Consider the following 19036-nt stretch of genomic DNA (forward strand, 5'->3'; position numbering starts at 1 on the left):
ATAAGAGGAAGTAGATTTAGGACTGAGCTTCGGAGGAACGTCTTCACCCAAAGGGTTGTGAATCTATGGAATTCCTTGCCCAGTGAAGAAGTTGAGGCTCCTTCATTAAATGTTTTTAAGATAAAGATAGATAGTTTTTTGAAGAATAAAGGGATTAGCTTTATTAAGCTTTAGATTTGGAGAGGGTTATGGTGTTCAGGCCGGAAAGTGGAGCTGAGTCCAAAAAAGATCAGCCATGATCTCATTGAATGGCAGAGCAGGCTCGAGGAGCCAGATGGCCTACTCTTGCTCCTAGTTCTTATGGCACGGTCGCCATTGCTATGAGTACCTATTTAATCCCAGATTTATTTAACTTGATTTAATTTCCCCAGTTGCTGAGGTGGGCACTTTAACTCGTGTTTCATGTTCAATCCTCTGCATTGCGACTCTAGTAGCCAAACCACTCGGCTACTGTTCTTATTGTGTTTGTCTCTGGTGATTTTAAATGAGTGTCAATGGTATTAGATGTTCAGTGGATGGTAAACTCATAATCATTACTCATTGAGCCTGTCTGTCTCCTCCGGTAGATATAAAAGATCCCATGAGAAAATTTCAGAGGAGCATAATCCTATACTTAATCCTCTGTCTAGGATGTTAAGTCCTAAACTGTGTAAGGTGTAAAATGTTGGTCAGGTTGTCATTACCTCCTGGAGCTCTGCTGCAGCAATAAGCGAGATGGATTTTGTGAGGTCAAGTAATGGTACCACTTCATCAAACGTCAAGTGTAACTGTCATCCTTCATCATGAGGCCACGCTGGCTGACCAGGTGGCAGTTCGTGGGGATCTGAAAGCAGCAACGCAAAAGGGCGGGAGTTGGGTGAGGGAAAGTAAACCAGTCCATGGTCATGCTAGCTGCAGCTTGCACTCAATACCAGGTGAAATTTGAGAAAGAACAAAGTCAGAAAAATGCCATTACCTTGAACATCTTCAACAATGTCGGAGATGCATTTGTCTCATTCAGAACTGCCACAGTGGTGTGGAACACCATCCGCTCCAAAAGGTACGGATAAGGAGGAATTGCTGTCGCCTACTCTGCTGCTTCCTGGGCTTCTGCATGACGTTGCCTTGTAGGAATGAGTAAAACATATTAGTGAGTGTGGTCCAATATTTGACTGATGCCTCTGGCCTAGCTGAATAACTGGACACATGTGGAAGTAGCAGGAGATGAGGGTGAAGCTGGCAACATTGGAGGATGTCTGAGAGTGAGGTGAAGTATCTATATGCAGGGTAGAAACCCTAATAACTCAAAAGTTCTCATGGATGGTACATTGATTAGAGTGGGAGTGAGTGGTGGATCTGGGATATGATGTGAAGATGCTGAATGATCTTGAACACCTGTGGGAGGTCACTGAACTTTTTCGACACTGTAGCTATGTCCTTGGGCCTCCTTTTGATCATCTGGCACATTGCGTGTTGAACTGCATACTGAAGCACTTTAGATGAGCAGGAAGCACAAAAGTTGCATGCTATCTACCTCAATGGGATTGAGTGCAGGGTAACAGTGCAATATCCCATAGAAATCCAAAAGTGCAGAAGGAGGCGATTCGGCCCAACGAGTCTGCACCGACCCTCTGAAAGACCACCCGACCTTGGCCCACTACCCCGGTCTATTCCCGAAATCCCACCCAACTCTCATATCCCTGATCCCTGCACCTTAAAATAGGCCATGATGAAATTTACCCAAGTTTCCTCAAGTAGAGCTCAGAGAGACCAAGGGACTTAATGAGAGATGGTTAAGTTAATTATTGAGAAAACCATTCTGATTCAGTGGTTTTTGGTTAATCATTGGCAATAAACTGCCACAGATTAAATGTAAAGAATATTATCCCTCTAAATGGTCTAATGGCTATTGCTCAACATACGAGCTCAAGGTGTAGAGGATAACATCTTAGCAATGGCTAGAGGATTGCTTAGCTAAAAGGAATCAGTGAGCAGGCACAAATGGAGAAACAATTTTTAGTTTGGCAAGCTGCAATCTAACTCCGGGTACTCCGGTTTCCTCCCACAAGTCCTGAAAGACGTGCTTGTTAGGTGAATTGGATGTTCTGAATTCTCCCTCTGTGTACCCGAACAGGCGCTGGAACTGCCGACGAGGGGATTGGCACAGTTAACTTCATTGCACTGTTAATGTAAGCCGACTTGTGACAAAGATTATTATTATAATGTAAGCCTACTTGGGACAATAATAAAGGTTATATTATAGCCGAATTGCAACAGTCTCGTGTCGAGCGTGTTTTAACAGTTGTTTCCCGGCACACTCGGCATGAGATAAGACCATGCTATCGAGCAGGACTTTGTTCCAATCCAGGGCCTCAGTGGGAAACGCCCCGCTGAGGATGCACTTAATCCCGTTTTTTGTTCCACTTATCAGAACTCCTCAATGTAGGAGGAGATTGGGAAGCCTTTTTAAATGGCGACCTGGCACTAGCCCCCCCCCCCCCCCCCACCAGCCCGACTCACCAAATAAGGGGATCCTCAGCCCCCCCCCCCCCCCGCGCACCCCACTTCGATTGGGTAGGGCACCCCTGGGACCAATCACCGGCACGGGCAAAATGCCAGCTTGGCAATGTCACTCAGGCACCAGGTTGGCACTGGTTGCACCAGCAGTGGCAGACTCCCCCCCCCCCCCCCCCCTCCCCTCTGCGTGGTCCCCTTTGTCAGGACTAGTACTGATTGGCGCTTACCTAAGGTCTTTGATGTGAAGGGGTTAGATCCCAATGCCCCAGCTAGATCAGGCGAGCTGTATTATCGTGAGACGAGCTACTTACTTTAAGATGCAGATATGCCAAAACACATCCCGACCACCATGTGCTGAATCCAGATCGCAAAATCTCACGCGATCCCGTTAGATCTCGTGAGGTGCGGCGGGCCGGGTAGACCCCGGAAGAGGCCTCTCCCAGTATCTACCTGGTGAACGGGGGTGCGACGTGGCCGGTAGATCGTGCCCTATAGCAATGACTTGGTTGAAGGGACTGAAAATATGGTTGCTAAATTTGCTGATCAAAGCAAGGTGTGAAGAGGACATGAGGAGTGTAGTGAGTGGGCAAATGGTGGCAGATGGAGTATAATGTGGGGAAATGTGACGTCGTCCACTTGAGCAGGAAGGTCAGAAAAGCAGCATTTTATCTAAATCCGAATGAGAACTCTGCAGTGCAGAGGAATCTGGGTAGCCTGGTACATGAATCACAAACTGTTAGTACGCAGATACAGTAAATGATTAGGAAGGTAAATGGAATTTTGGTGCGTATTGCAAGGAGCTTGGAATATAAAAGTAGGGAGGTTTTGCTGCAGTTAATGGTGTTAGTGATACCACATTTGGAGTTCTGTGTGCAGTTTTGTTGTCCTTACTCAAGAAAGAATCTAATTTAATTAGAAACAGTTCCGAGAAGGTTCATTCAACTGATTCAGGGATGATGAGGGTCTCTTATGAGGAAAGGTTGGACAGGATGTGTCTAGATCCATTGGAGTTTAACGGAATGAGTGTGTTCTTATTGAAACATATATCCTGAGGGGCTCGACAGAATGGATTGTGGTAGAGACCAGAATGAAGAGACACAATGGGGAAGAGGAGAATTGTTTTCTCTGAGGGCCATTAGTCTGTGGAATTATTTTCCCTCGAGAAGAGTGCAGGCCTGTCTGTTGAATATTTTTAAGGCTGGGTTAGATTATTAATTGACAAGGGAGTCAAAGAGAATAGAGGGTAGACAGGAAAGCAGAGTTGAGTTCCCAGTCAGAGCAAGCATGATCTTATCAAGTGCTGGAATGGGGTTCAAGGGCCGAATGGCCTACTCCTACTCTTAATTTGTCTGTCCATATGCACCTCAAGTATACATGGTTCAGAAACAGTTATTAAAAAGCATGTTTTGTACAAGCCAGAAAGGCAATTGAGGTTCTGCTTTTACCTGAAAAATAATTCAAAATGGACATTAAAAATGCTAAAACACCATCTGATCAATACTGTTCAACTTGACCCAGCTCGGAATGGTGGGAAAGGGACAAATAGACCCGAACTATATGCAGAAAAAACTGAGGTCACTTGAGTGGAATTCCGTGACATGCATATAATACCACTGAATGTCAACACAACATGGTTTATACGAAGGACTGTGTTTGCTTTCACATCACCTTAAACTGACCCAATCTCTGTCCAAGATTTGACTGCTCATTTTGGTTGGATGTCAGATTGTGGTTAGAACTCTCATGGTTGACATAAATTGAATGAGTGAACTTTTCAAGACCTTCCAGTAGAGAAAGAAAATAATATTTAGACATTATGATTGTTCCTGAAGGTCAGCATGTTCTCAATGATGTCCACAAGTTAATAGAATGCACTGTCAGTTTTACGGTTGACATGTGATGCCTCGGTGTGTGGTACTTTGGTGCCTGGTTATGAATGTTTCTAATGAAGCTTGAGTAAACAGTATGGATTTCACTTTCTTCTTAAAGGGCCATGATATTTTTCACTTCCAAACAAAATTAAAACAAAAACCTTGCCACTTATTTCTAACTCATCTCCTTTCAGTATTGAATGTTATTATTCCTTTGAACTCTCTCTTTCAATATATGTACATTTATTTGGACGCAATTAAGAGTTTCTGTTATTGATAACATACTGGCTCTGTCTGACTGACACTTTTATAGGGTCGTAAAGGGAACCAAACCGATTTCTAAATGGGTGTTTTAAGATGCTTTTCAAGATGTGCCATTGTAAATAAATGGCTCATTGATTCGATAGTGCCGACTGGATAAGTGGGCATGGAGAATGCAGGGGAACCATGGGAAAACCATGGAGGGAGCAGCAGAGACGCAAGAGGCCATATGGGAGGCATGGAGGGGACCTGGGTAAGACCATTTAAGCATCCATTTCCAAAGATTTCCCATTCCAAACTTTGGTTCGCATCTCCTCTGAGGAGCTGTGAACCAGGTGTCCTCGAGAGGCTGCGCCAATTCCATGAAGTTTCAGTGAGGGAGGGGGTAAGAGATGCTTATCCTTCAAAACGGAGCTGGCCATATTCTCCAAACACAAAAATAGCCAGAGCCGGGAACTGGTTGCGGGGATATTGGAATCTGGTCCTGTTTTTCTTTTGAAAGGTTTCCGGAGTCAGCCTGACTCCCAGATAATGCGGCCCTCCTCGCACGCTCTCACCCACGTTATTCCGGAATTCCACTGATCGCCAATCGGGCTGTGCAACAAGTTACACTATCACTAAATATATCACTGCTTTCACCTGTCCAGTGGCACACAGCTGTCTATCCTGACACTGATTCCAGGAAAAGCACGGAGCCACATTTAATCAATTTGGATTTTTCCCCAGGATTTACGGTGAAGACCGAGCGGTCAGCTCACCACAACAGCTACTTCCCCTACTCAGAACATTCTTGGCAATTATTGGCATCTCCCCCCCCCTCCACAAACCACCAATGCACAGGCCAAGAATAAAAGCAGAGACAGACTTGCTGAAGGTAAATGTGTATGTGATAAATTGTGTAACATTTGCAAATTCCAATCAGCTGCCCTTCTCTCCCGGCTTTCAAAACCCACGAAACTCGATGGAACTAAAAACCAGCGGAGGCGCATGAGAGGGAGATGGTGGCGTAGCGGTATTGTCACTGGACTAGAAATCCAGAGACCCAGGGAACTTAATTCACATCCCACCACGGTAGGTAGTGAAATTTAAAAAAGAAAAGCTGGATCTAAAAAAAGTCATAATGCAATGGTTACCACTGCCAGGGACCCAGGTTCGATTCTGATCTTGGGCGACTATTTTCGTGGAGGTTACACATTCTCCCCGTGTCCATGTGGGTTTCCTCCGGGTGCTTGGGTTTCCTCCCACAGATCAAAGATGTGCAGGTTAGGTGGGATTGGCCATGACAAAATTGCCCCTCAGTGTGTCCAATAGTTAGGTTGGGTTAGGGAGGGAGAGTTGGCCTCGGGTGCTCTTTTGGAGGATTGGTGCAGATCCGATGGGCCGAATGGCCTTTTTCTGCACTGTGGGGATTCACGATGACCGTGAAACCATTGGCTAATAAAAATCCATCTGATTCACTGAAGTCCTTTCGGGAAGGAACTCTGCCATCCTTACCTGGCCTGCATGTGAGTCCAGACCCACAGCACTGTAGTTGACTCTGAAATGCCCTCTGAAGTGGCCGAAGAAGCCAAGTTGCTCAGTCCAAGGGCAATTATGGATGGACAACCAATGCTGACCTTGTCAGTGATGCCCACAACCCTTGAAAGAATTTGATTAAAATAAGAACCTGACTGCATTAAAGGTACCAAAGCACCAGTAAGCTAGACAGCTAATAATTGGTTCAAAATACTGGCAACAGTGAGGATTTGATTTATATTCCTGCTGAAGTAGATTTATGATCTGCCTCCTTTCCCCTGCCCCCGAGAGTGTAAGGCAACAAAAACTCTCCAGGATGAAGCAACAGCAGACAAGACTAGAACCTGCCTTTGGGAAGAGCACACATGACCGAATAATTTTTCAGAATATATAGAAAATAATCCAATGTCACCCATTATACACGATTGCCCAATGTCAAAATTACCCCCCATAAACTAATCAAGGTTTATTTCCTGTAACTTTTGATGGATCAATGACTGTATTTGAAGAGACTTGACATAAAAGTGCAGTGTGTCCTTCATTGGATATCGGAACAGGAGTAGACCATTTGACCATCCAGCCTGTTCCACTATTCAATAAGATTGTGATTGATCCATATGTGCCTTAACTCCATTTTCCTGCCTGCCCCCATAACCTTTGCCACCACTTTTGGTGAAAAGTCTAACTCAGCCTTGAATATATTCACTGAGCCTGCACTCCTCCATATGGAAGAGGATTTCAAGGACTAATGACACTGTGGGAGAAGAATGTCCTCCTCATCTCGGTCTTAAATAGGAAACACCTTGGCCGTGATTCTCCCTTCCGGGGGCTAAGTTCCCACTCCGGCGGGAAAACCGGCGCCAGCGACTCCCGTGTCAACGGGCACCCAAGGTGATGAATTCTCACCTTTCTAGGGGGCTAGGTGGACACCGGTGGGGTTGGCGCCGCTCCAGCCGGCGCCGAAGGGACTGAGCGGGTTCGCGCATGCGCGGAACGGCCATCGTGATCTCATGCATGCGCCGGACCGCCGGCATGATTCCGTGCATGCGCAGACCGGTCACCATATTTTGGCGCATGCGCAGGGGGTTCTCTTCTCCGCGCCAGCCATGGCGGACCCTACAGGGGCCGGCGCGGAAGGAAGAAGTGCCCCCACAGAACAGTCCCGCCCGCAGATCGGTGGGCCCCGATCGCGGGCCAGGCCACCGTGGGGGCCACCCCCCCCCCCCCAGGGTCGGATTCTCCCCCCCCCCCCCCGAGGACCGCCCACGCCGACTTACCTGCCAGATCCCGCCGTGTGGGACCATACGTAACCCACGCCGACGGGACTGGCCAAGAACAGATGGCCGCTTGGCCCTTCGGGGCCCGGAGAATCGGCGGGGGTGCTGCTGTAAGTGACCCCCGACCGGCGTGGTGTGAGTCCCGCCCCGCCCGAAAAACGACGGCGGAGAATACGGCATCCGGCGTTGGGGTGGGATTCGCGCCGCCCCCCGGATATTCTCCGACCCGGCAGGGGGGTGGAGAATCCCGCCCCTAATTTTTACACATTGCCCATAGTTTTACACATTGCCAATGAGGGGCAACTACCTCTCCGCATCTCCCCTGTAAAGCATCCCCTGAATCTTGCCTATTCCAATAGGATCACCTCTAATTCTTTTAAACTCCGGTGCATATAGGCTCAACTTGCAAAACCATTTCTTCTTAGAAACCCCTTCCATCCAGGAATCAACCAAGAGAACTTTCTCAACTGTCTCCAGTGCAAAAATATCCCTCCCGTTAAGATCCCGGCACAGACCCGAACATTGGTTAGAATACCAGCCACGAACCCCAAACACACTATTGATTTGTTAAACTGTGAGGAAAGGATATTTTACCCCAGGAGTGATGGTTCTGACGAATAGGTGTATTTTACGTTAAAGCAGACTTTAATTTAAACACAAACACATTAACATCAAAGTAAATAGCTTTATGAATTAAACAGTTCTTATGCATAAGGAAAAATTCAAACCTATGCCTCCCACCTTCACTATAAATATTCTAATCAGGCAATACAGCTCAAATGTCATTTCTAAATAAAGTTAACAACTGGTTTACTTATGTGTTGAGACTTTTTGGTGAGGAAACCTTTCAAGAGCGAGCTAAAAATCCTTCTGTCTTGTCAGGAGCTCCTGCTCAATCTGACAGCATTTGGCAAGAACTACTGTTCAACTTAAAAACTCTCAGCAGACTGAAAAACCTATATCAAAAATGCAAAACTACAGACAGACCTGGCTCCTCCCGTTAATGACATAATCTGTATCCCACTCTGTTCCATGATCTGCTTATCTAGCGCCAAGAAAGACCCCGCTTTCTAGCGGAAGTCTGTTCATATCAGAGCCTCAGTGGGGAATGCCCCGCCGAGGCCGCACTTAGTCCCGTTTCCTGCACTGAGGCGCTCAGCCGCATCAGTGACAAACCGGCGCTCGCTCAGGTCTCCGAAGCGCGAGGGTTAGATCCCATGCATTGGATAACACCGCCGAGTGCATATCAAAGTGCTGCTTACTGCAGCACCTTAAGGTGCAGAATAGCCAGATCTGGATCCTGCCCATTGTGGGAGTGGGTAGCATTGTTGCTTCACAGCTCCAGGGTCCCAAGTTCGATTGTCTGTCTGTGCAGAGTCTGCACCTTCTACCCGTCTCTGCGTGGGTTTCCTCCAGGTGTTCCTGCAAGTCCCGAAACACATGCTGTTAGATAATTTGGACATTCTGAATTCTCCCTCTGTGAACCCAAACAGGCCAGGTGTTGGATTTGGAGGTAGGAGAGCACTTTGGGGACAGTGACCACAATTCGGTGACGTTTACGTTAATGATGGAAAGGGATAAGTATACACCGCAGGGCAAGAGTTATAGCTGGGGGAAGGGCAATTATGATGCCATTAGACGTGACTTGGGGGGGATAAGGTGGAGAAGTAGGCTGCAAGTGTTGGGCACACTGGATAAGTGGGGCTTGTTCAAGGATCAGCTACTGCGTGTTCTTGATAAGTATGTACCGGTCAGACAGGGAGGAAGGCGTCGAGCGAGGGAACCGTGGTTTACCAGGGAAGTGGAATCTCTTGTTAAGAGGAAGAAGAAGGCCTATGTGAAGATGAAGTGTGAAGTTTCGGTTGGGGCGATGGAAGGATCTAAAGAGAGAGCTAAGACGATCAAGGAGGGGACATGAGAAGTATTTGGCAGGAAGGATCAAGGAAAACCCAAAAGCTTTCTATAGGTATGTCAGGAATAAGCGAATGACTAGGGAAAGAGTAGGACCAGTCAAGGACAGGGATGGGAAATTGTGTGTGGCGTCTGAAGAGATAGGCGAGATACTAAATGAATATTTTTCGTCAGTATTCACTCAGGAAAAAGATAATGTTGTGGAGGAGAATGCTGAGCCCCAGGCTAATAGAATAGATGGCATTGAGGTACGTAGGGAAGAGGTGTTGGCAATTCTGGACAGGCTGAAAATAGATAAGTCCCCGGGACCTGATGGGATTTATCCTAGGATTCTATGGGAGGCCAGGGAAGAGATTGCTGGACCTTTGGCTTTGATTTTTATGTCATCATTGGCTACAGGAATAGTGCCAGAGGACTGGAGGACAGCAAATGTGGTCCCTTTGTTCAAAAAGGGGAGCAGAGACAACCCCGGCAACTATAGACCGGTGAGCCTCACGTCTGTAGTGGGTAAAGTCTTGGAGGGGATTATAAGGGACAAGATTTATAATCATCTAGATAGGAATAATATGATCAGGGATAGTCAGCATGGCTTTGTGAAGGGTAGGTCATGCCTCACAAACCTTATTGAGTTCTTTGAGAAGGTGACTGAACAGGTAGACGAGGGTAGAGCAGTTGATGTGGTGTATATGGATTTCAGCAAAGCGTTTGATAAGGTTCCCCACGGTAGGCTATTGCAAAAAATACGGAGGCTGGGGATTGAGGGTGATTTAGAGATGTGGATCAGAAATTGGCTAGCTGAAAGAAGACAGAGGGTGGTGGTTGATGGGAAATGTTCAGAATGGAGTACAGTCACAAGTGGAGTACCACAAGGATCTGTTCTGGGGCCGTTGCTGAATGACCTAGAGGAAGGCACAGAAGGGTCGGTGAGTAAATTTGCAGACGATACTAAAGTCGGTGGTGTTGTCGATAGTGTGGAAGGATGTAGCAGGTTACAGAGGGATATAGATAAGCTGCAGAGCTGGGCTGAGAGGTGGCAAATGGAGTTTAATGTAGAGAAGTGTGAGGTGATTCACTTTGGAAGGAATAACAGGAATGCGGAATATTTGGCTAATGGTAAAGTTCTTGAAAGTGTGGCTGAGCAGAGGGATCTAGGTGTCCATGTACATAGATCCCTGAAAGTTGCCACCCAGGTTGATAGGGTTGTGAAGAAGGCCTATGGAGTGTTGGCCTTTATTGGTAGAGGGATTGAGTTCCGGAGTCGGGAGGTCATGTTGCAGCTGTACAGAACTCTGGTCCGGCCGCATTTGGAGTATTGCGTACAGTTCTGGTCACCGCATTATAGGAAGGACGTGGAGGCTTTGGAGCGGGTGCAGAGGAGATTTACCAGGATGTTGCCTGGTATGGAGGGAAAATCTTATGAGGAAAGGCTGACGGACTTGAGGTTGTTTTCGTTGGCGAGAAGAAGGTTAAGAGGAGACTTAATAGAGGCATACAAAATGATCAGGGGGTTGGATAGGGTGGACAGTGAGAGCCTTCTCCCGCGGATGGATATGGCTGGCACGAGGGGACATAACTTTAAACTGAGGGGTAATAGATATAGGACAGAGGTCAGAGGTAGGTTCTTTACGCAAAGAGTAGTGAGGCCGTGGAATGCCCTACCTGCTACAGTAGTGAACTCGCCAACATTGAGGGCATTTAAAAGTTTATTGGATAAACATATGGATGATAATGGCATAGTGTAGGTTAGATGGCTTTTGTTTCGGTGCAACATCGTGGGCCGAAGGGCCTGTACTGCGCTGTATTGTTCTATGTTCTATGTTCTATGTTCTAGGTGCCATAGTGTGGCGACGAGGGGATTTCCACAGTAACTACATTGCAGTGTTAATGTAAGCCTACTTGTGACAATAAAGATTATTATTATTATTATGACATCTTATGAGATCCTGTTAGATCTTGCAAGGTGTGGCGAGCTCTCAAGACTTACCAGCCACGTCACGTCCCGGTTTGTGCGCAGCCTGGCTGTTAGATTTTGCCCTTTGTTCCTTCAGCGTTTCTCTGTCCTTCAGAGAAAGCAAATGCTTAAACACACAAATGGTGAGCTTATCGCATGACAGATGCCTGATGATTCAAAGATGGTTGTAGGCTAGCACATTCCAGTTATCTGCAAATCCCTCTCCAAGGGATTCCAAGGTACAATTATCCTGGTGATAAGGTTTAATGTTTCACATTTACCCAATTAATTACCCAAGATGAGCATCATGGTGCTTTGTTAATGGGGCAGGATATCTGGTTGACTTATATTCCCCTGAGATCATTGTCTTTGATGGATTTTTGCAGTCACGTGGGGTGAGATTCTCCCATTTGGCGGCAGAGTGTCCACGCCGCCGGAAACGCCGTCGTGAATGGGCCACTGGGAGTACCGATTCTGGCCCCTATAGGGGGCCAGCACGGCGTTGGAGCGGTTCATGCCGCTCCAGCCTCCCATCCCGGAGTGAATTGTGCGCCGCGGGATAAGCACAGGCGCAGTGGCGCCGGCGTCAACCCGCGCATGCGCGGTGACCTCCCTCAACGCGCTGGCCTGATGCATAATGGCGCGGGAGTTCAGGGGCTGGCGCGGAAGAAAATAGGCCCGGGGAGCGAGAGTCCGGATCGCGGACCGCGGGCCAGGCCCCATCAGAGGCCCCCCCCCCCCCCCCCCCCCCACAGGACACACCCGACCCTGCGCGCAGAGTTCCCGCCGGCTGCAACCAGGTGTGGACTGCGGCGGCGGAACTCTGCCTTTTTAGAGCGGCCGCTCGGCTCCGTGCCAAACACGCCAGCGGCAATGGCGCCGATTCTCCTCTCCGCGGAGAATCGCATGCCGGTGTCAGGGCAGTGTGGCCCGGTTGCGGGTATTCTCCAGCCTGGCCCTGGGCTGGGAGAGTCCCGCTCGTGGTCTCCATTTCAATGGGGCTAGAATGTGGAAGGTGCAGTGTTGCAAATTGTGCAGCCATCATTGCCTCCGAGCTCAAATTATTTGAACGTGTTCGTTTTGGTTCCTTTTTGAAAAGTTCAATTTGGGTTTCCAGCCATGGATTCAAAACCATTATTTGATATAAAGCATTGTTTTCATGGCGCCTTCTCAATTCGCATAGTTTTTACTGGAAAATGTTCCCAATAAAAGTGATCTCCAGTTTCTATCTTTAGATGCCAAATGGGCAGTTGGTTCCTTGAGATTCATTCAGATATGGTTTAATCAACTCTATAACCATTAAAATCAGACTAAAGGGACGATCCTTTAAAACAGAGATGAGGAGGGATTTCTTCAGCCAGAGGGTGGTGAATCTGTGGAACTCTTTGCCGCAGAAGGCTGTGGAGGCCAAATCACTGGGTGTCTTTAAACCTGAGATAGGTAGGTTCTAGATTAATAAGGGGATCAGGGGTTATGGGGAGAAGGCAGGAGAATGGGGAGGAGAAAAATATCAGCCATGATTGAATGGTGGAGCAGACTCGATGGGCCGAGTGGCCTAATCTTGCTTCTGTGTCTTATGATCTTATGGTTATGACTTTCTCAATTTCCTTTTAATGATTTAATCCATCAGGCATTCTTCAAAGGGCCTTTTCTTAAAGCCAAAGCATGGGATTAGCCCCAAGGGTATTTAAAAAAGCCAAATTGTGTCACAGTTATTTATTTTATGCCAGTCTGTTACCATAGAGATAACTCTTAGAATTGGATTTAGTGGTGGGAGGTTGAGTAAAATATATGGTTAAGCCGTTGGGTTAGTTTGCCGACGTAATTTAGCCTCCTTCAGTTTCCCCAGGGGGTGGGCCTGAGGTGGATAACCTGGTAATTAATTACAATCTTCCACTGACATTGCAAATTTCCCAGTGTTCCTCACTGGTCTCCGTGCTATGGCGGCGCCACAGCAGATCAGACTGGGATAGCTGCACAACAGCAGATCAAAGCGATGAGAGAGTTCAAGAATTCAATGGCAAAAAATAACAAAACTGATGACTTCCGCTGGCGGAGGGTTGCCGTTACCGTCCTGGAAACTGCTGGCTCTGATAGTGCTGGTCACCCGTCAGTGGCGACGACTCCCATTATATTGATTATGTCGCCTTGAGGTCCTCTTTTACCTGCACCAGTTTAGCTCAAGTTGACAGGACAGCTGGCTCGTGGTGCAGAGCGAGGCCAACAGTGTGGGTTCAATCCCCGTACCGGCTGAGGCCATTCTCAACCTTGCTTCCCGCCTGAGGTGCGGTGACCCTCAGGTTTAATCACCGCCAGTCAGCTCCCCCCACCCCTCCAAGGTGAAAGCCGTCCATGGTCATCTGTGACGATGGTGACTTTACTTTGACTTACTTTACTGGATTGATGCCTGGAATGAGCGGGTTGTCTTGTGAAATAAGGTTGGACAGGCTGGGCTTGTTTCCATTGGAGTTTAGAAGAGTGAGGGGTGACTTGTGAGGGATAAACACAAAGAGCCAAGTGCAGACATCTAGAGTTTGTCGATTTAGAATGACATGGGTGTATAATGAAACATGACCATCTGCGGCCCACGGTATTTTATACACTGGTTTAGTTCTGATGATATAAACTGCTGGCCTGTCAATCTGACTGTAACACAGTCAGGAGTTCCATTGTTTGGGTTGCCTGTGACACAAATCAACTCACTATTTAGAATCCTACAGCACGCAGAAGGGAGTCATTTGGCACATTTTTGAAAAAGCTATAAAAAATAATCCAATTTGCCTCCACCCCATAGTTCTGCAAATGTTTCATCTCCAGTACCTATCCAGTTCCCGTTTGAAAGTTATTGAATTTACTGACACTGCCATTTCAGTCAGTGTATTCCCTGGTCAGAAGAATTCACTGTGTGAAAGATATTTTCCTCACCTCCTCTCCTGTCACTATCGCCCATTACTTTATCTTGGCCCCTGTCAGTTGAAACCGTTTCCTCATATTTACTCACAATATTGACCACCTCTATTTAAATCTCCCCTCAACTTCCTTTCCTGGTTTTCTCCACAGAACAAGTACTATTCCGGGAAATCATCTTTGCTTTGTGGTGAACCATGTCAATTTCAGGAAAACCATGAGGAATTTAGGAACAATGACAGGGGATAGGGAATTGATGTTTCCCATCTTGGCATGTCACAGACACATTGATACCTGTCTGCAAATGTGCACTTGTCCGATGATGTAAGTGTGCACGCGCTGGGTGGGGGGGGGGGGGGGGGGGGGATGTTGCGACCTGGATGAAGTGAACCTGAGTGATGCCAATCATCATTGATAACACTAACCCCCCCCCCCACACACACTAATGTAACAAACCAGGTGTGTAGCGCAACAATTACTCACTCAAGTCGAGAAGTGATGAAGTCAATCGAGGCTTTATTAAGCAAGACTTGTTCCCCAGCAGCTCAGTTACAGAATGCGGCTGCTGGGAGAACCCGGGCTCTTATACTCCGCCTTTCTGGGTGCAGCCAGCAGGTTTTTTTTTGTTTTTTTAAAATTTTTCCTTTTCTGAGTTACCAAGCCAGGGCTCAGAGTGTGGGTCAGGGGCAAACCCTTAATCCAGCTCCTCGCCTGCTCCAAAAAACGAATTCAAATTGAATCGAATTCATGGTCCCCACAAGAGAGACATGCCAGATCTGAACCCAAAGGCTCAATCTACAGACACTTGATCTTAGCCAGCAGGTGGCAGATCCAACCAGGACCCGGGACCTGTCAGCCAATAGCCTCTCGGCTGCACAGGTACCGTACTACCCCTAATACATACCACCACAAGGTGCAACTAACTAACGTGAACCAATCCTCTGAACTAATTAAATTGCGCTGAAATTTCCCGTGGCCACACCTGACTGGTCTGAAATTTCGAGCAGTTTCGAGCTCCTTGGCAGGCACTCTGGGCATGGCCTCCCTGTAGTTTCTGGGGATCTGGATGGGGAGAAAGGGGGTGCTTCTGACACAACCAATGACAGCCGCAATTCTATTAGCAGCCCGGTGAAAAGTGAAGAACAGTTGAAAAAGTGTTAATGTGATATCTGCCAGCGGTGTAATATTTGCAGTTCCAGAGTCAGTGACGACCGCACACGCGCCCTGATCCACATTCCCACTACAATGGTGGCGGCCACACAAACAACTGTGCAAGCACATCTTTGGCAGCAAACGCAGCCACTAATTACACAATGACAGTGTTTGTGTTTGTTTGACTGGTTCTGGGGAAGTGTTCTACCTGAGTGCAATTGTAAATGTCAAGATGGGAAGTAAGCAATTTCAGGAAAGACCATGAGAGAAGTTATGCAAAAAATCACAACCTATTGGATTTTCACTCGATTTTACTCAAAATCCTGTGTAAAAGCTCCCTGTTGTTGTCAGTTCTATTTTTATATTTGACCTATGGCATTAGACCAAAGGTACAAAGCACAATGTGTCGTGTAGGATTCCTTGTGTAGTGTATGTGCGATTGGGTTTACCTGAGAGTGCTTAACCTGCCGATGTTGTACAGGTATATGTATGCAATGTAATTCATTGTCAATATGTATATTCTCTTTCTGATCATTGGTGTATATATTTTCGCAAAGTTCCAGAGCCAGTGTGAAGATAGAGACTTGTAACTTCTAGAGATTTTATTCCTTTAACGAACATCATGCAAACAGATTAGCTGGTCATGTTTCAGCGAAGACTGGATCTGGAGACTGTGTTGCATGGGCACATGCACTTTGCCCCTTGCCCCTGCTTTAGACCAACTGATCACAAGACCAAGCCGGGACATGGAGATCAGAGTTCCAAGAACTGACCGCTCTTGTGATGACTTTCAATGTTATTATTACAGAAGCAAGACATCACATTCAAATAGGCAGCCTCCTGTTAATTTGGAAAATTAATTTGCAATGACCACATGCGCTGAACTATTTGAAGTTGTGCTACTCCTGCAGAGCTGGAAAAAACTAGTATTCAGCTTGGGCTAAAATCCAGCAGGAATTGCAGGTAAGTGTTAGGAAGAGGGGTATGTCACTGTAATGGTTATGTTACGAGACATATAATGTTGAACATGAGAGTTCAAATCCCGCCACGTTGGTTTCGGGATCTGAATTCATCTTGATAAAAGAATCGAGAGATGAAATGATGGTGCCAGTAAAAAAAAAATGGAGCTGTCAGATTGTTGGAAAAGGAAACACAATTCCTTAATTCATGTCCACGAGTCAAGGAAACCTGCTGCCCTTGCAACCAAAGACTGACGTGTCACACCTCACGACAACAACAAAGGAAATTAAGAAGGAATGTTGCTCTCAATTATCCAAACTACTAACTAGCTGCAAGAATTTTCAAGAGATGGCAGTTTGGTGTTGCGTAAATCAGCGAAAGTTCAGTTGATTAACGGAATTGGATGTGCACCAGCAGCAAAAGTTGTTCAAATAAAAGCAAATTACTGCGGATGCTGGAATCTGAAACCAAAATGAAAATGCTGGAAAATCTCAGCAGGTCTGGCAGCATCTGTGGGGAGAGAAAAGAGCTAACGTTTCGAGTCCAGATGGCCCTTTGTCAAAGCTCTGACAAAGGGTCATCTGGACTCGAAACGTTAGCTCTTTTCTCTCCCTACAGATGCTGCCAGACCTGCTGAGATTTTCCAGCATTTCTTTTTGGTATCATAAGTTGTTCAGTCAGTGTGAGGTACCTATTAGAATTTACCAGCTGTAAGCTCTGATATTCAGCTTCAGATTCACATCATCAAGGTGAGCAATCAGATCAACTTGAGCAAAGCATGAATTAGGTTTTGTCAGTGTCTAGTGTACTATTTTCAGTGTCAAAGACAAGGAGAGCGTGCATCAAAGATTCACCAGGATGATGCCAGCAAGCTATGCTTTTGAGGAATGACATGGTCTGCGAGATGGTGGGGGCGGGGTGGGGTGGGGGGGGGGAGAGAATGGTGTTGGGGTGCTGGGGGGGGTGGGGGGTGGGGGGGGGGCAGAACGATGTAGGATGCTGGTGGGGGTGCAGACAGTTCGACTGAAGAAGAGTTCCAGAACAGATTTAATAGCTGCTTTTAAAATTATGTGAGGAGACGGATTAATCGGTGATAGATTTGTTTCAGGAATAAGAGGTGAAGAGTCAATTGTCACCAAACAGGTTAGTGAAACTTCCATTCATGCTGAAACATTTTCAACCCTTGATACTTTGCCACAGGGAGTAGTTGAGCCAAATGAATAGTTAAAGGACAAGTGGATGATGACTTTTTTTTTAGCATCTTCCGTGTACTCCAGGGGCGACATTCGTCAGAGAATCGCCGGGGGCTGGCGTGAACCCCGCCCCCGCCGGTTGCCGAAGTCTCCGGCGCCGGAGATTCGGCGGGGGCAGGAATCGCGCCGGTTGGCGGGCCCCCCCCCCCGCTCGATTCTCCGGCCCGGATGGGCCGAAGTCCCGCCGATAAATTGCCTGTCCCGCTGGCGTAAATTGAACCACCAACCTTACCGGCGGGACAAGGCGGCGTGGGCGGGCTCCGGGGTCCTGGGGGGCGGCGCGGGGCGATCTGACCCTGGGGGGTGCCCCCACGGTGGCCCGGCCCGCGATCGGGGCCCACCGATCCGCGGGCGAGCCTGTGCCGTGGGGGCACTCTTTCCCTTCCGCCTCCGCCACGGTCTCCACCATGGCGGAGGCGGAAGAGACTCCCTCCACTGCGCGTGCGTGGGAAACTGTCAGCGGCCGCTGACGCTCCCGCGCATGCGCCGCCCCAAGATGTCAGTTCCGCGCCAGCTGGCGGGGCAACAAAGGCCTTTTCCGCCAGCTGGCGGGGCGGAAATTCCTCCGGCGCCATCCTAGCCCCTCAATGTTGGGGCTCGGCCCCCAAAGATGCGGAGCATTCCGCACCTTTGGGGCGGCGCGATGCCCGTCTGATTGGTGCCGTTTTGGGCGCCAGTCGGCGGACATCGCGCCGTTTCCGGAGAATTTCGCCCCAGATATCCCAAAATACTTCACAAGCAATAAATTACTTTTGTAATGCCGTGGTTATGTGGACAGATATATAGGCCAATTTATATGCAATGACGTCTCCCATACAATAAGAGAGAATAGAATTGCTTATGAAATGGCTACAGTAGAGAAGGCCAACATGTTGAGTCCATGCTGGCTCTCTACAAGAACAATGTGGCTGGCCCCATTCCCCTGTCCCTTCCCTGTAGCCCTGGTGTTTATCTAATTTGCTATATGAAGAGTAGAGTTTGCCATTCAGCCCCTCGAGCCTCCTCCGCCATTTAATAAGGTCATGGCTGATCCAATAGTAACCTCAAATCTGCACTTTGCCTACTCCCAATAATCCATCACCGAGTTGCTTACCAAGAATCTATCCACATCTGCCTTGGGGATATTCAAGTACTCACAGCCCACGGAGTGAAAAAGATTTGCCTAATCTCCGCTTGCAATAGGCAGCCTTTTATTTTTAAACAGTGACCGCCTAGTTCTAGATTCTCCCTCAAGAGGAACATCCTCTCCACATCCACCCTGTCAAATCACCACGGCATCTTATGTGCATTAATCAAGTCACCTCTTACACTTTTAAACTCTAGTGGATATGAGCCTAGCTTGCCCAATATTTCCTCAAGACAACCCATCTCTTCCCGGTATTAGTCTGCTAAGCCTTCTCTGAACAGCTTCCAACGTATTTGCATCTTTCCTTAAATAAGGTGACCAACATTGTACATAGTACTTCAAATGTGGTCTCATTA

At 47.5% G+C, this 19036-nt stretch overlaps 2 long non-coding RNA genes across 6 annotated transcripts in view; one reads left to right on the forward strand and one right to left on the reverse strand.

Moving 5' to 3' along the window:
- LOC140430378 (uncharacterized) overlaps positions 1-19036 on the reverse strand; it is a 69059-nt gene that overhangs the window by 48645 nt on the left and 1378 nt on the right. For all 3 annotated transcript variants that reach the window (XR_011949399.1, XR_011949402.1, XR_011949401.1), the window contains exons 3-4: positions 956-1103; positions 684-823 (exon numbers count right to left, since the gene is read on the reverse strand). This is a non-coding gene — a long non-coding RNA (uncharacterized lncRNA). The remainder of the gene's footprint in view (positions 1-683; positions 824-955; positions 1104-19036) is intronic.
- Positions 15638-19036, forward strand: part of LOC140430377 (uncharacterized) — a 41852-nt gene continuing 38453 nt past the window's right edge. For 2 of the 3 annotated variants that reach the window (XR_011949397.1, XR_011949398.1), the window contains exon 1: positions 16209-16304. This is a non-coding gene — a long non-coding RNA (uncharacterized lncRNA). Of the gene's footprint in view, positions 15823-16208; positions 16305-19036 lie in introns of those variants that run through there. The other variant, XR_011949396.1, reaches the window with a different exon arrangement.

This window comes from Scyliorhinus torazame, chromosome 10 (genome assembly GCF_047496885.1).
Source record: "Scyliorhinus torazame isolate Kashiwa2021f chromosome 10, sScyTor2.1, whole genome shotgun sequence".
NCBI lineage: Eukaryota > Metazoa > Chordata > Chondrichthyes > Carcharhiniformes > Scyliorhinidae > Scyliorhinus > Scyliorhinus torazame.